We start from the raw sequence: 21,763 nt of genomic DNA on the forward strand, positions 1-21,763 counted from the left end.
TTGGCTGCTTTCATGTTGGAGTTTTTTGAGCCCAAAACATCTCTCAAGGACAGGCAACGTGCAGAGTTATCAGCTCAGAATATAGGATAGCTCCATAATTGGTGCAAAGATCAACAAAATACTACAATTTCAAAGCACAAACTTTAATGTTCTCACCAGTGTTGGTGAAGTTACTTGAAAAAAGTAATCAGTAACTAATTACTGATTACTTCCCCCCAAAAGTAATCCTGTTACTTTACTGATTACTTATTTTCAAAAGTAATTAATTACTTAGTTACTTAGTTACTTTTCAAAAACACGATTTAAAACCTGAATAGGTGATAAAGTGATAGATCTTTCAGCCCAATTCTACTTTTTCTGCATAATTCATCATACAAAATGTAATCAAATGGAAAAGTCTCTTTTTAAAAGTCGTTTTATTAGTTTTAATCTTTTAACTTTATGCATCAAGCAAAAATTTAATTATATGCAACATTCTCTGACTGGAAGAAATTTGTTTAATATTTAAACCTATTTTCTGCACATTCCAGCACATAAAATAAAATATTTTTTTGTGTGTTTACACTCAGTCTTTCAAATAAATGCCAGTGAAACACAGCAGAAAATAAATAAAATCAAAGACTCAGCAGTCCTGTTGCTCTATTTTCACCTGTATAGCAGGCGGATGTTTGCCCTGGTGCATGTGTGTTGCAGCGGTCAGTGGAAGAATCCGCGAGTTTGTCTGTGAATTTCCCATTACGTGGTAGCGCACTCGGTGCATGTCAATCAAAACAATCACAACCTTACCCAACCCAGCCACCACACTATTGTAATGAAGGTGGAAACAACGACCTGAGACATTTTTTTTTTTGTACCAGGCTAAAAATAAGTTACGTTTTTCAATTTAATATGGTTGTTTATGGGGGCTGACTCACTTTTGGTGCAATCTCAAGTGGCCACAAGGGAAGGTGCACAGACACACACACACACACACAAAAAAAAAAACCACACACACAAAAAAAAAACTGGAAAACCTGGCAATCTGAGTATGGCCAAACAAATCCCAAGAAAAAGGCATTTTGTTTGGTGCTCATCAGCCAAATGAATAATGGAGCCTTCTAACTAGATTCATAGTGAAACCACAACCTGACCCACTGAAGTGGAGTGGAGTGGGCAAGTGCAGCGCCAGCAGCAGCATCCGGTTGGCCAGTTGTCCAGACTCCATTAGCCTAGAAGAGCCATCAGTGAGGATTAGACAGGAGCCCTTTTCAATCCTCATCCAGCGTAACATCCAACCCCCCCACCCCCCACCCCCCCTTCTCCTAACCCCCGTCCCTCGCCAGCTCTCTGAGCATGAGCCAGGTTTTCCTGACTGGGCCACAAGCTCGGCCAGAGCCCTCATGTCTCTGGAGCCTCTGCCACTCTCCGCTTTAGCCTCAGCTGCTGGAGATGTTGTCCCTAATTAACAAGGGATTAAGCCATCATCTCGGCTTGTAATACAGCCTGGATGGGAATTCCAATATGGATGCTGGGATGAGGGGGGGGAGGGGCTGAGGGTAAGGGAGATTGGACTGGGTAGAAAGAGAGAAAGGGAGAGAAACTAGTGGCGTTTAGCAGCTCAGTAAATTACTCTTGACCCGTAGGACTGAGGGGAGTCTATCGGCACGGCAAGCTGGCTGCCAATTACAACAGCTCAGGCCTGCCAAAAGTTTTATTGGGTGGAGGGCGGGGGCAAGTTAGGAGGTGATTGCTGTGCATATGCGTGTGTGTGTGTGTGTGTTGGGTGGGGGGGGTTCATTTTTAATGGCCTTTCACCATATTACTTTCTGTCAGGATTGGAAGTGTTTGCATTTGGAGGGATATTGACATAATTATGATGAGAATTTGATGGAGGTTGAAAATGAAAATAGAACTTTTTTTTTTACAGTCCCCACAAGCCACTGTGTTCATTACACTGTCAGACAGAAATGTTTTATTCAGCTTTGTCTCCACTGACTGCTAAGATTTGGTATCTGCTATCCCCACATCATTACATTTACAATCAGTCTTACCACTTTTGTTAGTATTACAATTAATAATAACGTTACTGTCAATGTTTTTTATAGCAGTAATAGCACTTTTAATAATCATTGTAAATATCTATAACCCTAACTAAAAGTTATTTCATTATTTTTTCTAGACATGTGCTGTCCCTAATGCTTCCTACCAACAATCAAAAGTGAGGGTGACGAACTAAAGTCCACACAGTCTCTTACTACGGTTGGGCTACTATTTATGACCAGATCTTCATGCAAGTCTCTGGAAGAATGTTTTTTCAGCAGTATTATGAATTTCAGTTTTTTATGCTTGAATATTTAGCATGGTTTTTAACTGACCTAAAAAACATGATGCATTAATTTTTGTACAAGGATATTCTTAAATATTGAACATGATTCAAATGATAAATAAATAAATAAATGGGAAAATACAAGTGAGGTTGATGGTGGGCACTCAGTTTGCTGTTCTTGAGTTCGGCACACACCGGGGTGCCTGTCTCATTAGGCATCGAGGTGAAGAGGCCTAGGTCACAGTAGGCTTGTGTGCCTTCGAAGATTTACGTGATACTCAGGGGGAGGACAATAGAGAGCCAGTGCCCGCTGACCACCAACAAGAGAACAAGTGAGAGAATATCTCGCTTGCAGGGAAACAAAAGTAACTGTTGATGGGATGATCCTTCCTCAGGTTCACCAAAGAAAGCGTTTATGAATTTGTTCCTAGACCTCGCTGACCAATGGCTTGTAGGAAGAGCTGAAGTGCATCATTGTAACGAAAGGGATGTGCTTGATCAGAAGATCAGTACACTGAGACAATGATAAGGTCCCCCACGGTACAATGCTGGATTCACCAAATTCTGACGCGACCGTTCAAATGTGGCAGAAGAAATCTCCACTGTTTTTCATCGTCTTCTACTTTCTAACTTTGGTGCAAATTGTAGCCTCAGTTTCCCGCTGCCAGGAGTCGTGTCTGGTTGGGTCGTCTTCTGCTGTAGCTCATCTGCTTCAAGGTTGCCTGTGTTGTGCATTCAGAGCTGTTCTTCTGCATACCTTTGAGTTACTGATGCCTTCTGTGGTGAGAATAAGGCACTGCGGGACCACGGAATATCATTTCGAGCCATTTTTATTCGCACTCACCACAACAACACCCACACACACCTGAGTCCCCATGTTTGAACCCGGCGGGCGTGATTACGGATGCCGTGCAGGTGCGTCCGCCTTCCCTGCATGGCACCGCAGACCACGCCCCACCACACCTTCCTATCAGCTTGAAGTAGTCTTGTCATTCTCTTCTGAACTCTGAGATCAGCAAAGCATTTTCAGTTAGAGAACTACCGCTCATTCTGAAGCTCATGTTGTACTTTAGCAGGTATTGGTTGACCATTCTTAAAAGCAATCGGTTATGTATTTAGTAAAATCAGTTTATATTTTTGTGGTACTACTTTCTGTGTAAAGTAGAGAACACCAAGTGTGGTGTATGTGCGCATTGATATGCCTGTTCCACAACATGGTTAATAAAGTAAGTTACTAACAACCAAAAGGTGTTGTTACTTTACAAGTTAAGTTATAAGAGAGAACATAGCACAATCAGTTGTTTGCATGTGCTTGGCTGTTTAAATAGTTGTGTTAACGAGCGGATGAAGGTGGTCCTGACTTACTTTCCTCCTAAGGGGACACCTGGAACCAAAACACGCCAGCAAAATAGAACAAAATAACAGAGACGCTGGATTCCCTCACCGTACCAAGGTCATGCTGTTACTGCTTGAGTAGGCTTGGAGTGTAGGTTGGACCAACCTGAGGAGGAGTTTTTCCACAGCATATTCATTCTGGGCAGATTTTTGTCTTTTTTGTTCATTTATTTTTGAATATTACTTATAATATTACTCATCTGTGTTGGAAATGGGCCACATAAATAAATCTGCCTTTCTTGGCCACAGTTACAGAAAATAAAAATGCTATGATGGGTTAATAAAGAGTTCTTCTGATTTACTTCCCTACAACATTTTTTCCTGGCAAAAGCATGACCACCTTTCTCTTCTTTTCAACCCTTTCCTGCTCCAATGTATTTCGCTTTTTCTCAATAAATTTTTGTAACGATTACATATAATTATTTTTATATCCATTTATATATTATTTATATTTGTATTTTGATATACATTTAACCCAAAATATTTCCAGTTTTAATTCTGATCATTATGGGTTATAACTCTGAATTTATTCAAATCTTCTGTACTTAAATAAAATTTCAGTTTTAAATAAATTATTATTGAAACACCACAATTACCATGTATAAGCATAGTGTATTTGACTTAAGACTACCTACAGACACAGTGCTGTATGGAAGCATATTAATGGAAATTGGAAAGAACAACTGTGGCATGAAAAAGTGCACGAGCAACAGAATGACCGAAGTACTTGGTAGAACTTCATAAGCAGTGAACTGGAGCTGGTGTCACCGTATCAAGTGCCACCATACGAATGTTTTCAGGATGCATTTCTAATTTTAAGCCTTTCCTCAACCAGAGACATTATCAAGAACTTCTTACCTGAGTTAAGGAGATAAAGAACAGCACGTTTGCTCATGCTCCAAAGTCCTTTTTTTGTTTTAGATCAAATAAATTTGTAACATGTAATTTGGAAATCCAGTTCTTAGACTCCAAAGCAGATGAACACAGATTGTTTAAAATTTGATTGTGATGACTGATTTCATGTCATATGCTGGTGTTGGCTGGTCCACAGTGTGTTATGAAGCTTAGTGTCAGTGCAGCATATACCAGATTTTAGAGCTTTTCTTGCTTACATCTGCTGACAAGCTTTGTAAAGATGCCGATTTCATTTAAACTCCAATGGATACATCAGAGAGTAAAATCTAATGCAATGAGGGTGCTGCACCAAAAGCCTCCTTGTGGTTACTATGATCGGCAGCAGATTACTATCAAACCACTGAATGGCAGTGGAAAATTGAGTTTTCTTTATCACTGAAAACAACACATTGGGTTTGTATCACATTCACACAGGTACTAAGCAAGTAGTTTGGAATTCAAGTGAGCAGTTTCCATACATAGCAACTGCAGCAATCTTTAGGTTTTCTATACGCCTATACCAGTGTTTTCCAACTACTATAGGTGTGCTGTGAGAAATGATCAGGTGTGCCGTGGAAGATTACTTAGTTTCACCTGATTAGTACTCTAAGCGATCGGTGTGAGTGATGGGCAGAACAATTACATTCTCTTCCAGTAGAGAGCAGTACAACTACCTGCTCTAATTAAATTGGTTGTCAATTGCCAGTAAAACAGAAGAAGAAGAAGAAGAAGAAATTAGATAATAGTCATGCTGTCATAATAGCAATAGAGTTGTCAGTCTGACCTGGGTCTTGGAGAAAATTCCGACCCAGATGAAGAACCTAGCATGAGTAATGGTAAGAAGAAATCAAAAAAGGTATACTGGGGCCAAACCGAACCAATTCTGCTATACCTGGAAAAAATGATCAATATGCTTTTGTGACATTTTTGTTTGGTGGTGTGCCGTGTGATTTTTCTAATGGGAAATATGTGCCATGGCTCCAAAAGGTTGGAAAACACTGCTCTATACAACCAATTTCACATAGTGGCAGCAAGCAACCTCCCCCAGCCACAAACTGGCTAGGTAACACATATAATAATAGCAGCTGAGATGTTCACTGGTCAGCGTCTAGGCCTGTGTGACTGGGGCTTCAACATTCCATTTCACAGAAAATGTAAGCAATTTCCAGCAACCACATTTTCCCTTACTGGCCACACGGGTGCCCATCAGTCTGCAAGCCTCTATGATTGAAGCCTAGGAAATATTGTAACATTTCTAATTTTTCTATTTAATCTTATCCTTTAATCTATTTAACAGTAATTTGTGAGACCAGATTGGACAAAGTTGGGTCTAACAGCTTTTCTGTAATGCTTTTTTTCCTTTATGGTTAATACCTCGAATCATGTGTTACAGAAACATGCCTTCAGTCCCCCCACCACCCACCTATCTCTGAACTCAACCCTCACGGGGAGCAACCCGAGGACCTCAGGGTTTCACTCGAGCTCACATGAGGTTAAAAGTACGTTTTCATTGAACTTAATTCATCATTTAGAGTAAGGAACTGTAAAAGCACTACACGTAGAGTGACGATCTGAACACTGAAACTGCCCTCACAGCTTGGTGGTGGTGATGGTGGTGGTGGTGGGGGGGTCCAGCCCGCCACTGTCTGCTGCTGATGTAAACTGATGCAACCTTCATTCAAGACAAAGCAACCAAAAAGAAAAAAAAAACTCAAGTATCAGTGTCCACTATGAAAAGCAATACACACAGTGTGTTTGGTGGCGAGTTGCACTGGGGTTTCATAAACCAGACCTAATAATTGATGATGCTGTTGGATAACGATCAAGCTGAAGCATCTCCACAAGAACGTGTGTGTGTGTGTGTGTGTGTGTGTGTGTGTGTTTGTGTGTGGGGGGGGGGGCTTTGTTTGTGTGACATAGACAGTGAAAGTGGAAGAGACAGTGTGTGTCAGAGTTTTTTTGAGGAAGACTAAAAGGAGAAAAAGAGGTTTGGAGAAAGGAGTGTGAGTAATGTGCAGCAGATGCACACACATGGTCACAGATATACCCACACGCATGCATATTTCAAGTCTGTCTGCCAAGAATGATGTTCATAAACAACTAATTTGCAGTAGTAACAACTATAATGCTGCAAGGAAGACATTTTTATCAAACAGAGACATTCATACCGAAAGTGCGTGCGGTACATTTCATTTGTTTTCTTATGTCTGTTCTTGGCAACCAAAGAATGATAAATTATAGTTTTCAAAAGAACACCTCTACTCCTTATGCTTATACCTACTTGCAGAGGGTAAGACGAGACGATTGGAATCAGTTTAATCTTTCTAACCTCCAGTTTAACCCTACGCCTGACAACTGAGGGGTAAGGGACGAGTTAGATAGACATTAACCTTTTTGAGGAATTTTGGCCTATTTGGCAGAATTAAATGAAAAGGCTTATGAAAAAAGAACTGCAAGGCCAGTGCAAGGACACCATCTAGTTTTTGAATAAATGTTTGTTCACCACATGGATAAAACAAATCTATTAGATTATTTAGATGTGCTTGTGTTGCCATTTCTGGTAGCATTTGATTTGAGACTTCACATCATCTCCACATAATCACCGCCATTCACTCTTTAATTCTATGAACAGAGGTATTCATTATTTTTTGCCAGAATATTTCACATTGTTTTTGTTTGGTGAGCAAGATTTTAAAATTCCCCCCAGCTTTTTCTCGGTCTGTAGAGAACACGATTGTTCATTACGTCCTTATAGTTGTTGACATCTTACAGAAAGAGCAAATTCCAAAAAAAAAGCTCAGGTATCATTATCATCACCATTAAAAAAAACCCGTGAGTGCAGTGAAAATGCTAACTTGGATTTATTAATATTTAACCAATCACCATTTTGCTGCTGGCTTTCACAAGTAATTGGTTTGTAACAGATGATGGGCTCACTGAGATGACATTGGTGATGTCCAGGGAAAGTTTATCTTCCAACGAGCCTCAGTTATTAAAGAGAATGGACTGGTTCTTGTATAGCGCTTTTCTTCTCTACCTGAGAACTCAAAGCACTTTTTCCCTCCTATGCTTAAATGATTTCTATCTAACATTCACACAGATGGATGCGTCAGAGAGCAATTTGGGGTTAGTATCTTGCCCAAGGATGTTTGGCATGAAGACTGGAGCAGCCAGGGATGGATCCACCTTCCTTCCGATTAGTAAATGACCTGCTCTACCTCCTGAGCTACAGCCACCTCATCAAGATTTGCAAGATGTCTTCTCTCTCTACCATGAGATGCTAGTCAGTCTTGTGGTTGGAATATATTTCTATTGCCATTCTGTTCAATGCATCTTCATCCTTAAACCTTAAACACAGTTTGCACAAGTTGGTCTTTCCAACACATGCCTTGATTCCAAGTGATATCACTCCTCTTATAGAGAATGAAACAGGCAACATTAAAGGGTGTAAGTCGCAAGTTTGTCAGCCATAGTTTATGCCTTGCGTGGGAGGTTTTTCCCACCTTTTTATTTTCACTTGCTTTTTACATTTCTGTTTACTTGCTAGTTTTTCCAAGCAAAATATTTCTCATCACAACATACTGAAAAGTGAGAAAACAGGGTATTTAAATGGGATGTGTTTTTAGACAAATAACCATATGTGAGTAGGTAGGAGTGACAGAACTCAGTAAACTCAGCATAAAAAACCAAAGGATGCTTTTGAGACATATGGGGCCACTGTGGCTCAGGGGGTTGGGAAGCGTATCTGTAACCGGAAGGTCGCCGGTTCGATCCCCGGGCTCTCTGTCCTGGTCGTTGTGTCCTTGGGCAAGACACTTTACCTACTGGTGATGGCCAGAGGGGCCGATGGCGCGATATGGCAGCCTCGCTTCTGTCAGTCTGCCCCAGGGCAGCTGTGGCTACAACTGTAGCTTGCCTCCACCAGTGAATGTGAGAGTGCATGAATAGTGGCATTGTAAAGCGCTTTGGGTGCCTTGAAAAGCGCTATATAAATGCAATCCATTATTATTATACCAGTATCTGTCGCAGGGCACCAGTATTTGACTCCGTGGAAGAGAGATCAGACCTCCCAAAATAAGTCTTGTTTTGTATCAGATCTTGGTGTTTCCCACCCTGAAGACACTCCCACCTCAGTAAAGTAATCTACAATCAGCCCCATTGGCTATTTGTCAACAAGAGTGTATTTTTACGTAAACCACAACCTCTTCCTAAACCAAACCAAGCCGTTTACAGAATGCAACAGAAAAGCAACCATGTTAACCCTGCATATTATAACAAATGTTGATAAACATGAGTGTTCTCATCTTGTCTATGCTACGCAAGGAGCAAAATCGTAAAACTTGAATGTATTTTAGCCATAATATAAAACACATCTGTAGCCAGTGTCAGAGCATAGTGATTTGTTCACCCAGCGATCGACAACCAACCAACCAGTCAGTAACAATTACACTTTCAGCAAAAGGTACTTTATGAGATATAGGTCACACATGAAGAATTTCATCTTCTACGTATCTTCAGCACTTTTCTAAGTGTGTGTGTGTGTGTGTGTGTGTGTGTGTGTGTGTGTGTGTGTGTGTGTATGTGTGTGTGAAGTCATTGTTTTCTGGTCAGTGAAGCTGCGCCAGGTTGACGTATTCCCCATCAAGTGCAATGACAATTAAACAGTAACTAACCAGCTATTTCCCTTCATTACCTCTCAACGCATCGTGCTGTGAGTGGGTGTGGGGTTTGCACGTGTTTGTGTGTACCTAGGCCGCATGCTGACAGGATGAAAAAGAAAGAGTTAGCATTTACAGAAATATGGGCATAAATATGATATATGAAAATATACAAACTCCCTGCAAGAAGAGACTTATTTGCATGGTGTACCCAGTTACCCCTGGCTGATCAGTGAGAATAACTTACATAGTAAGCACATCCTGCAGGTATAGACCTCCTGCCTATGGCAGAGTTTATTCCTGTAAACATACTTTCAAAAGAGCATCTTATCATGCCATCCTGTCTCTTTTCTGTATCTTTAATATGTTTCCTGCCCCCTCCATTTTCCTTCTACTCCTTTTTCATTCCCCTTTCTTTCTCTTCCCTTTCTGTATCTTGTCTTTTCCCCCCTCTCTTACTGCCACCCAGCACCCACATAAGGATACAAACATTGCCATTTTTCTCCTCCTGCACAAGGCCCACCACATAGCCATTTGCATAACAATCTCCACTTGTTTTTCTGCTTAGATGGAATTCACAGCATGGTGCCAGCATGACTGAGACAGGGGTCATTGCTATGTATATCAGAGAGAGAGGAAGAGAGAGAGCGAGGTGGAGAGACAGCAGCGTTTATGGCAGCGTGAGGAGAGGTAGGTTGCAGTTGCAAAAATACACATCTAGACACACAAACCCTTCCATAAAGAGACTCATCGGCATACATGCACTGACTGATGGAGAGTGGTGGAAATACACCCTGAAAATACAGAGGATGCAGATGAAAGCGTCTGACTGCATACCAGCTGTTCAATGTAAAGCCACATTAAAGGACAAGAATGAAACTACTGAAGAAATCAGCAACAACTTGTGCTCGTTGTTTCTTTTCTTATCTACTCATCACACATTATGTGAAAAACACAACATTTCCCAGTATGAACTGAAGCCAAGAAGCCATTTGTTCTGTAGGCTGTTTTCTTCCATTTAGCGCACATTCTTACACAGGTTTCTGACTATGCGATTCGTTTCTCTGATAAATGGTCAGTGTGTCAGATGAGGAGATTGTAGAGTTAGGAAGTCTCACCATACCTGGGCTGAGAGACGGTTTACTCTGTATAGCTACATTTCTGCACTGGATTAAATTATAAAAGAAAACAATCAAGTCTGACAGGTTTATGTGATATAAATTTTAAGAATTGAACGGAAACAAGGAGGCAGTATGGGACGATTAACATTAGCCTTTTATTTAGATCACATAACAGAACGCGTTGCTCTTACACTGCATGTTGCCCAAATGTGGCATTGATCAACTCTGATACACTACACAGAATAATATGATCAGCTGTCAGGTCCAACAGTGTATTTTGTTCTTGATGCTCAGTACTGTTCAGGTCAAAACGTGTTCATGATGATATCACATAATCAGGCACAACCGATTTTTGTCCTGTTTTGTAGTTGGCTTTACAGATAATGTAGAATTTCCAAACTAGCTGGGGTCATTTCTAACTTTGCTTTCAAATCACTTCTATTCAGTTTTATTTGTATAGTTCCAAGTTACAGTGACTTTTGCCTCAAAATGCTTCATGGTGGAAAGTAAAGACTGTACAATATGTACCAAGATTTGGGAGAAAAACCTAAATAATCAGACTTCCTTCACTATCACAAACTGCTTCCTGTAAGGAAGCAGTTTGTGATAGTGAAAAGGAAAAACTCCCAACCAATCTGCTGCAAGCAGTTGGAGGTGTTGGTGGAGAGTTCTGGCCTTTGTAAATGTAAACACACAAATACACTTTGTGGTGTGAATAAGGCACGGCAGGTCCAGGGATCAGTGTTTTGAGCCATTTTATTTACATCACCTCACACCACAACCCCGCAACCCCTGAGTCCTCGTGTTTTTAACTTGGTGGACGTGATTAAGGATGCCGTGCAGGTGCATCCGCTCTCCCTGCACGGCACCGCAGGCCACGCCCCACCACACACTTATAACCATAGCAGGTTAACTAACTTCGTATATATATTTTATTAAATTAAAAAAAACTTTTTAATTATGGCTATATGAAAATATCAACCCGCTATCACAGCAAAGCATTTAATAGACATGCTGGATAATATATACACATTGCTGCTGACCAAGAAGGTATGAAATTAGGGGTAGGTTTAAAAAATCGATTTTAGCTTGAATAATGCGATACCAATTCATTAAATTCTGAATCGATTTTTAAATATAAATGCATTTTTCCAGAAATTAATCTAAGCTTAAAGCACACAAAGCTACTACAGCAATCGCTAAACAGTTAAAACACCAAATGATTAAAAGGTAAACAGACTGCAAAAAGATGTAGACCGTCAAGTCACGCAAACGGGCAGGTGATTAGGAAGTGATTAAGCTAGGTAGCTAATATTGTATTTACATGTAAATTTTTTAGCAATCTCTATTTAAACGTTTCCCTTGACTATTTCCATGTCTTGGAATAAAATATCGCCCTCTGCTGGTTCTGCAGCCTACTGCAGCCTACTGCAACTTACTGCAGCTTATTGCAGCTTAAGCATGTGTGCCTGTTTCACGCTTAGGAGAGGCAAAGTGTGACATCTACACAGTGGACCCATGTTTCTATTACACGCTCTACCACAACACTGTTTTGAAAGCATAGATGTGTAAATACTGATAAGTAATTATAGTAATGCAGCTCAAAAAGATAATTTATCAAAAGGTTTTTTTCTTTCATTATATTCTTCAAAGGGGCAAACTTTCATATATTGTCTTTTCATCACAGACAAAGTGAAACATTTTAAGACTTTCTTTGTTCTTGTGTGTGATGAAAATCACACACCAAGTATCACAAATTATTATGTTATTTATTATGCACAAGAAACTGTGAGAGGACTGTCAATAACAGCAAGGTTCAAATCCTGCCTGGCTGCCTGGATATCCATGGGTCCCACGTCTTGAAGGAACCAAAGGAAGCATCTCACAATCATTCAGCTATGGAACACGAACACAGAGAAGTACCTACTGAGTTATCTGACTCCTGACACTCTGACACTTTTCATTCTTTTGTCTTCTTACTCATTTTGCAGTAGTTAGCTGTTTTAATGAAAAACTAAACCTAAAAAAGATGAAATCATTACGCTGTGTAGTATATACTACACAGAGGTGTCTTTGTGTTCAAAGTGTAATGCAGTTGCATGCAGGTGATTCTAAACAATATGTGTACATGACAGCATTGCCCTGTAAATCATTCCCTACTTCAGTCCAATGACTGAAATCAGTAACAAAGAGACTGAAGTGCACACGTATGCAGATTTAGATCCGCCTATTCTTACATTTAGATACGGGGTTATGAACACAAATAAATATGTAGTTAGAAACATGCACAGCCATATGCACAATAGCAACATTCCAAAGAGCAACACAAAGAAAGTGACAGGGTGACAAAATAGAAAGAATGACAGCACGCAGGAAAAACAAACAAGACAGACGACGTGGGTGATCAAGGCGAGTGGGAGTCATTTTTTATCCTTTATTTAATCAGGTACTCTCACTCACATCACCATTCATTCCTCTCAGACCTGAGAACCCGAAGCGTCCACTGAGCAGTCACAAAGAAAATTCCCACACAGTCATAGCCCCATTCTAGTCTTCACTTGGCAACTGATATGGCGTTAAGCTATCGTTCGTTGGCAACATTTTCCTCCAAACTTTGTCATAACTGACAAAACATTTGGCTGATAAGAAGCGCCATTAAAGTGATTTTCCATGTTTTCAATAACAGAACAATGCTGTGATGTATAACATACCAGGCATCCACACGCAGAGAGCAGGGAAGTAGATTACACTGCCAGAGTGGCTTCTCTGGATGATTTGATGCTTTTTCTGCTGTGAACATTGTTCACTATTGCCATCAGTTGTATTCACAGTGGTACAAGATTCTAAACATTGTTTCAAAGGCTGATTTTATTTTAGAGAAAATTATTTTGTGCATTTTGTTTAGAGGTTACTTTGCGAGTGTGTTATGCCTCAACAAAGGGGGGATACTGAGAATCATTCTCAGTGAACTCTGCTCATCTGTGACACCAAGGTCTCATTTAGATAAATATTTGACTCCAGTGTACCCCTTTTCACTGATTTCACTGTATTGTTAAATTAAGTTAGGCCTGCAATGGACTGGATGTACGGTCCTGTCCAGGATGTAACCTGTGACAGCTCACTGTGAATCAAAATTGGATAAGTGGTTAAGAAAATAGAAGTAGAGATGGATTGCAATTAAGCTGTGTGGAGTGTTAAAAGGAGTGTTAAAATCAAATTAATATATTGCCAGAACTGCATGCATCTAAATTTGTGATATTTTACGGCAGCGGTCCCCAACCCCCGGGCCTCGGACCGGTACCGGTCCGTGAGTCATTTGGTACCGGGCCGCGAGAGTTGAGGCTCAGGTGTGAAATGTATAGTTTTCAGGGTTTTTATCGGTTTTCAGCGTTATTTTGTTATCGTTTTTATCGTTTACTCGGTTTTCCTTGGTCTTTTCACATGTGTTATGAATAAATTTTCTTTTTTTCGGTACCGGTACTAGTTTTATTTTGTTGTATCTATCCGCGACACCTTAAAGGCCGGTCCATGAAAATATTGTCGGGCATAAACCGGTCCGTGGCGCAAAAAAGGTTGGAGGCCGCTGTTTTACGGTATGGTTTAGAAATTTTAGATTCTTCGAATTTTAATGGTTTGGTCCGGTCTCCTTCCTCTCACCCCAGCCATCCGCCCCTCCCTGAGCCTAGGTCTGCTGGAGATTTCTTCCTGTTAAAAGGGAGTTTTTCCTTCCTACTATTGCCAAGTGCTTGCTCAAAGGGGTCATCTAATTGTTGGAGTTTTCTCTATATTATCCAAAGGTCCTTCTTTTTTCATATAAATAAATTTGCACTTTTCAACTTAAGAAACATCATTCAGATAGATAGATAGAAAACAGCGTGGCCATTTGAATATTAGGCCCGTTAATTACTAAAAATGATGACGTTTCTTTGTTGGGAAAAAAATCATAGATTATATGTTCATTGTTTAATTATTCAATTAACAATCTATTTTGAGGTCTTCAATTAACAGATTAAACACAAATGCGACAGATGTGGGGCTTCTCCCAGACAGATAGTCGAGCTAACAATCTTCACTAAGTTCTGATGAGGAATGAAAAATACTGTGCTACTCCCACATCTAAAGGCACTCAGATTTTATTAAAACATTAAAAAAGGAAAATGTTTTTCTGCTTTGTCTTAACAAAGAGACTTCTTTCCAATGCTCTCTACCTGATATTCACACTCTCATGAATGCATCAGGAGTAACTCAAGGTGTGTATCTTGCCCAAGGACAATGCAGTATGCAGTCTGGCGCAGACAGTGATCAAACCAACAACCTTCCAACTAGTAGATGACCTGCTCTACCTGCTGAGCCAAAGCCACTATTTTTAAAGACTACAGTGCAGCTTTTATTTTGATTTACTGAATCTGTACTTTTTGTACAGATGGCATATCCACACTGCTTACCTCCTGATGAAGAGGTGTGCAACCTTACAATTGCCCAAAGGTTGAAATGTATTTGTGTGTCTTATTGAATATGAACGGGCTACAAGGTCTAGAAAATGGATAAATGGGAAGGATCAACTGGGACTTTCAGAGCACCTCTTTAAAATGCTGCTTTAGTTGACTGTATCAGTCACATGATACAGTTCACTCTTAGTCCTTGATACACAAAAAGTCGACTCTTTCAGGTTTGTCACTATCACATACATACAGTGTAAACATGGCACATGCACATACTCTATGAACTAAGAAGTGCATATGGTGGATGAAGATATGAAAGTAAAAGTTTTCTCACTCTTTGAATTCTCTGTCAGCCTCTGCAGCTTCAGCTACATAGGAGTAATGTTATAATTATATTGTAATCAGTCTGGTTGCTGCTCACAAGCATTAAATTATTAGCTAGCATTTCTCATAAATAGCTGTCATTAATTTGTGGGGGATGCCCGTGTACATTGCTAATAAGAAATGGTGGGGGATCCTGCATTTGAACAACAGGATTAGTGTAACATGCAGCGAGTGAAACATATTAGCCTCTATTTAGACGTTCTCATTTGTGAAAGGACAACACTTCACTTCAAATAAGCACTGTTCTTTCTGAGGAGTAGTAGGATCTACCAGCAGGAGTGTGGCTTCCCTTGGAATTAATATTTAATGTATTGTTTACAAATTGCTTGAAACTCGTCGAGTAAACCACACTGGAGAAGAGGTCAAGAAGCTAACTGCAAAAGACCGAACGAGTGCAATGCAACTCGAATCCAAGGCTGCAGCCCAAACCATGTTTGTGCATGGGGGGGAAAAAAGTGTTTTGTATTACTGAACACTGTATAAATAGGTCTTGGTAGTCTTAGCATCAAAGGCATCAGGGTAATGTGAATGCTAAAGACAGTTTGTCTTGTTAAGTAAACATAACACTAAAACTAATTCAGTGATTTGTTTTTCTTTTTTTCAGATCTTCTCTCACTTCTTTGTTTTTATGTGCACACACACAAAAAAAAACACATCTATATACATCTGCACACGGTAAAATGAAGTTTGACATTTTTATTATTGCTCTTTAGTATTTTTTCTTTATTTTCTTGTATTAATGAAACACTGCATCCCCTTAGACTACTTAAAAAACACTTGGAGAGTTAAGATTTGAAATAATATTTTCAAAAGTAACATAATGACAATGTTTTAAAATAATAATGTCCTGTTCTATGTGCTATATGTTAGTCTATTCTTTTGAAAGTTACATTTTCCCTTTCTGCAGGCTGGGCATGTTCACTCTAGAGAGTTGCTGCAACCTAGAGGACCAACTCAGTTCAGTTTTAATTATATAGCACCCAATCACAACAACATATTGGAGGATAAAGACCATACAACAATACAAAGAAAACTCCAACAACTAGATGACCCGCTAAGGAGAAGCAATTGGCAACAGTGGGAATGAAAAACTCCCTTTTAACAGGAAGAACCAGGCTCAGGAAGGGTCAGCCATCTGTCATGACTGGTTGGGGTGAGGGGAGTCTGACAGGACTAAAGATGCATTGTGGAAGAGAGCCAAAGATTAATAATAATTAATAACTACATCCAGAATTTGTAGCAGAAAAAAGCAAACGACACAAAGCAGAACAGAGGCTACAGTCAGCTGCTGTGAGTGACACTCATAGTGACCTGGCTGCTCTGTGCACAGGACAACATGAGGCAGGACTGGACAGTGGTAGCTTGCTAGCAACAACCAGCCTAACCAAGCTAGCAGAAATAAATGTATTTGATCTCCATAGAAGAAGTTTTCAGTGTGGAGCTGCAAAAGAAACTAAATACCATAACTGTCATCGTAGGAGGTAGTGGTAAGAGAAACTATAGATCTGTAATAACTAGAGAAGCAATGGAGCCTCCTGCGTGTTTTAATTTCTCTAACTGAGCACTTCTCGTCAGTGTAGGGTGGAACGAAAAGGCCTTTTAATGGAGATACACTCAGAGCTGATTGCAGGTCATTACACCACCACAGGGAGAGACCGGAGGAAGGAGCTTAATGGCTGAGAGAAAGCAGCGCTCGTAAACCATCACACACACACATACAGCGAGGCTTCCACTTCTCCAGTGAAGACGTGGTATCACTGGGTGCTTCCACACACTCTCCAATCCAAATTTCAATTCCCAAAACATACGCAGAGGCAGTGATACACACACGCACACTACACAGTAACAGACTCCACTCTCTTATGTTTTTTTTATGATTATTCTGTCATGGCAGAGTTTGTTTAAGAGCCCATTAGAATCAAAAGGGCGACGATTTTCTTAATCAAGCCTAATTTATTAAAACATCAGCCAGAGCTATTAACATTAACAGGATGAGGCAGGGATGCAGTGGGAGGCTCTAATGCAGGAAGAGAAAGAGATGGAAGCTAAAGGAAGGGAGAATAAAGAGAACGTTCTTCCTCCATCACTGACAGAGGTTTACTGTTACTGTGTTACTGCACAGTGATTCCAAGAGATCACTGATGAAATGAAAATGTGAAACAGGCAAGCAGCATTTTAATGAACACCAAGTTCGTATCTAGGGTTGTTTTTGGGTTTTGTTTGTTTTTTGTTTTTGTTTTTTGTTTTTTGTGGTTGTTTTTTTTTTTTTTTTTGGGGGGGGGGGGGGGGGGGCTTACAATAATCCTGTGTTTTGCACTGTTTTAGTGGCACATGCAATATTTTTATTTTTATACCTTATACATTAAAATATAATTAATTAAATGTTCAAATCTGTGATCATAGACCAGTAGTTGTGTTTACTTTCATTTTATTGATAAACCTGCCAAAAGAATTGTTTTTAAAAATCTACACAAACTGAGATTTAAACACGTTACAGTCTTTACTCGAAACAAACTAGAAATCAAACTTTGATATATGGATGAATAAATAATAAAATATGAAGTCGAACTTAACTATATGGCATCAAAACATGAATACAGAGAATGAAACTTGGGTATATTGAATTAAATTTGAATATATGGAATGGAACTTGGATAAAAGAAGTCACTTTGAGCTGCTCTCTTATTCACAAGGGGTTGTCAGAGCAGGAAGCGCCGCATCTTTTGATTTGGCAGATTTTTGCACCAGTCGCCCTTCCCAATACAATCTCAAATGTCTCCGTCTGGGAACAAATCAGGGATTATTCACTTACTAACGACACTGTGGCTCTACAGACTAAAACTTGACTATATGATATGCAGCTTGTCTATATGGAAATATAGAGAATGAAGTTTGGACACTGAATAAAACTTGATTATATAGAATGAGGGATATATCTAATAAAACAATGTATGGAATGAAACTTAAATATAAGACATAAAATTTCAATATTTAGAATGAAACTTGAATCTATGAAATTTCAGTTGGAAAAACTGGAAATGTTAAGTTGAACAAAAGCCCAAAATAAATTTAATTGATACATTTATACGTTTAAACTCAGAAAAATGAGTCTATTCAATTATGCAATTAGAGTGAAACTTGACTATATCAAATAAAACATGAAAAGTTGGAATTTACTGACAGAATTTTAGGACTATTTTAATGACATCTGAGGAATCCATGATGCATAGTATCAACTAAAATTCTTTGTGGCTGAAATTTTGAGTTTGCAGGCACTCCTGTCAGAAAAAATAAGGTTATGATGCATGTATTTAAACAGAAAAAAAAGATTGTTGAGTCACAAAGTTCAATAGCTTCTATTGCTTAATGACGCTGCTGCTTGTACTTTTAATATGAAATTATTTTCATCACGCACGCACAGGAAATAGAGCACTCAGATCATGCAGAATGATCACTTGTAAACCCATTTTCCTACACAGCTCTCTTTGTACACATACCCATTCCCCTTTAATGCTCCTCTCACTAAGTACTAATGCTCCTTATGTGTATTGACGTACATCATTGACAAGTCAATTCAATTTACCTTAGGAAAATGGTTGGTGTTTTTATTAGGTTAATTAACCGGCCCCCTGCGGGAGTTGTGGGATGAGCAAGATAGATGAATTCACAGCTCTCCTGTTATGGCCAACAGGTTAAAGACTTGCAGAGAATGGTAATTTGTCATCATACACATACACTTTATACACGCAAGCACACTATTCATCTTTTTTTTTTTTTTTGGTTTTCAACATATACTACTATTACTACTAATAATAATACTAATAACAATATATCATTTTATGCATATTATTATCCTTTAAGGTTTCTGCACCTGTCCTACTGATAACTAAGACAAAAGTCATTTGTGACTACTGAGATGGGAATCTGCAATCTGAAAAATATTTCATGTTTGACCAATATTTGATCAATAAAAAAGTCAGGCTTCTTCTGATTCAGTTTTGGTGTATTTCTGTACCTGTTACTATCAGGGCTAAGAGGAGCACTAGCTTTCAGTCAGTTTCCACTTTAGTTTAACTTTTGCCTTTGGAACCAAGGAAATACTGCTTTGGTACTTTTTATTTTATCTTCGGAGTTTTCTTGAACTATCTAAACCGCAGGCTGATTTGAATGGTCGGTTGACTCATATTAAGGACTCCCAAAGGATACGGCCTGCTCACACTTCTCCAATCGGAACTACATAAATGATATTTCTGTTTTATTTTTTTTAAAATTGGGTACTGAACGGTGTGCAGTGAGATTTTGTACAAGTACCTATTCACTGTCTTGCAAAGAAATAAAAAAAATAAATCAAACTGATTTCATTGAGGTTGACACCACCTGCAAGCTACTGTTCATATTGTACTGTTATTGGTTTGTTTTTTGATTAGCAACAGCTGAGCTACAATCATGATTTAATCAACAACCCCACGTGGGTAACACAACATGGGAAGATGGGATAATGATAATATATTGCGGACATTTGTACAGAAAGACAACTTGTATAAAAATAACATGATGATGTGAAATAGTGCTGCTTTAGTGCCTCATTCCTGCAGAACTATTTTCAAAAAATAATAATTATTTAGTTCTTATCATCAGATTGCATACAAACTCATCAGTGATCCTAGAATACCTCTCAAACACCAACATATTACATTTTTATGTCAGTGTGTTTTGTTCAAGAACAGTCTTGGACGTCCCACAACTTGAATGGAAGTACAATCAGAGCGTGTCTTTAAAGAAGTAGAATGTCTAACTTGAATACAGAAGAAAGTGACAAAAACTGAGCAACTACCACAGAGTTATATAAGTGGATTTTTTTCAACTGGAACATCAGTGAGAAAATCATTTGACAGACTGATGCTGAGGCCTCCATTGGAACCAAAACATTTCAGTTGTCAAGCTCATGTGCATTTGAACTTTAAGTGACACCTGTGAAAGTGCAGATATTAACATATATAAAACAAAAAAGTAATATCCAGCTCTCCTATTAGCGTACAGCCTTGGGTGAAAACCTTGCATTTGACATGAACAATGTACACACACCAACAAATCCCCTGCTGAGCACACGCACACAGCAACACAGAGGTGGGAACAGTGGACAGGCGGTGTAGGGCTCCCTTGCCAAAAGCCTTATTGATTGGGATAAAGGTCTTTTGATGAGGAAGATTGCTCATCAGGCTGGAACGACATGCTTCTCAGATGTGACGCCTTTACAGACCAGCCCAGGGGCGCATCGACCAACGCATGGCCATCCTATCTGTGTACGTGTGTCTACGTTTATGTGTGTTTGTCTGCCTGTCTTTAGTAATCACACTTAAGACGAGCTCCCATTGATTGGAGAAAGGCTCATATGGGTCACCCTGGACCCACTCTGACATGTCCTCTGTTGGGGGAAAGGACATGGTTGGCAGTTGGCAGTGAACTTCATGCTCCAGCCATGACGCATATCAGACAAAAATTGAAAATGCAATTGACAAAGCATGCTACAACTATATTTTATTTGGAAGTAAGTCATGGGCATGGACATCCGAAAGTGTTGCAAGTTTAGAACTAGTAGTACTGGTTGTTTAGGGATTTGCCTATTTACTGGTTCATGTGAAAGAGAGCAACTCCCTTTGGTGTAGAAGGGGTTAAACAAAGGACAGTCTGATTGTGTCCTAAGACTGTACATAAAAATGGACATTGCTGCAATGATGTCATCCGTTGGTTAGTGAAGTCCCATTAGGAAGCTTCAAGTTGGGCGTTTTCATTATTACCATTCTTGGTGTTTTGACCAAGAGACACTGCACACTCATATAGTAGCAACTTGTCAATCACTCAGTAACTTTAATGACCAATATAATTTACAAAATCACCATCATGTTGTAGTCAATAAGATTTCAAACTACTGATAAAGCCTTAGAGCGCTTGATCTACCTCATAACCATGGTCAGTTTAGAGTTTCATATTAACCAGAAATGTATGTGTTGGAACGTGAGAGAAAGCTCACACATTCTGGAATGAGTCAAACATGCAAACACCTTCAAAGACCCCAGTCTGTCTGAGAGATCTTTTACTGTCTGTATGAATCAAGTGATGTGTGAAACATCAGTTTTGCCTCAAGGATCTGTTTTAGGTCCGATTCTTTTTTTGTCTTCATATACTCCCTCTGGACCAAATGATCAAAGTTAAAATACTATTTCTTACCATCTCTATGCTGATGACATTCAGTTATACTGTTATTTCAAAGCTTCTGAGTTTTTTAAATTGTCTTGTTTTAATAAGTGTTTGTCTGAAATCAAACAATGGTTAAATGCCAATTTCCTCTAGTCTAATACAGATAAAACAGAAACTTTTATTATTGCTCCTGATCACATGTTCTCAGAAACTGGGTAGCATATCAGGTTTTTAGACCCTTCATTTCAGTCGAGTCTCAGATTAAGTGTTATATTTGACAGTTCAATGTCTCTTGACAAACACTCTAAACAACTGGTCCGGAACTGTTTTTATCATCTAAGAAACATTTCTAAACTCAGACTACTG

The 21,763-nt window shown here is 39.2% G+C and overlaps 1 protein-coding gene across 4 annotated transcripts in view; it reads right to left on the reverse strand.

The window, feature by feature from the left end:
* Positions 1-21,763, reverse strand: part of LOC102779806 (uncharacterized) — a 407,388-nt gene that overhangs the window by 236,764 nt on the left and 148,861 nt on the right. The gene's annotated exons all lie outside the window — the stretch shown is intronic.

Source organism: Neolamprologus brichardi, chromosome 13, assembly GCF_056152115.1.
Source record: "Neolamprologus brichardi isolate AB-2024 chromosome 13, ASM5615211v1, whole genome shotgun sequence".
Classification (NCBI taxonomy): domain Eukaryota; kingdom Metazoa; phylum Chordata; class Actinopteri; order Cichliformes; family Cichlidae; genus Neolamprologus; species Neolamprologus brichardi.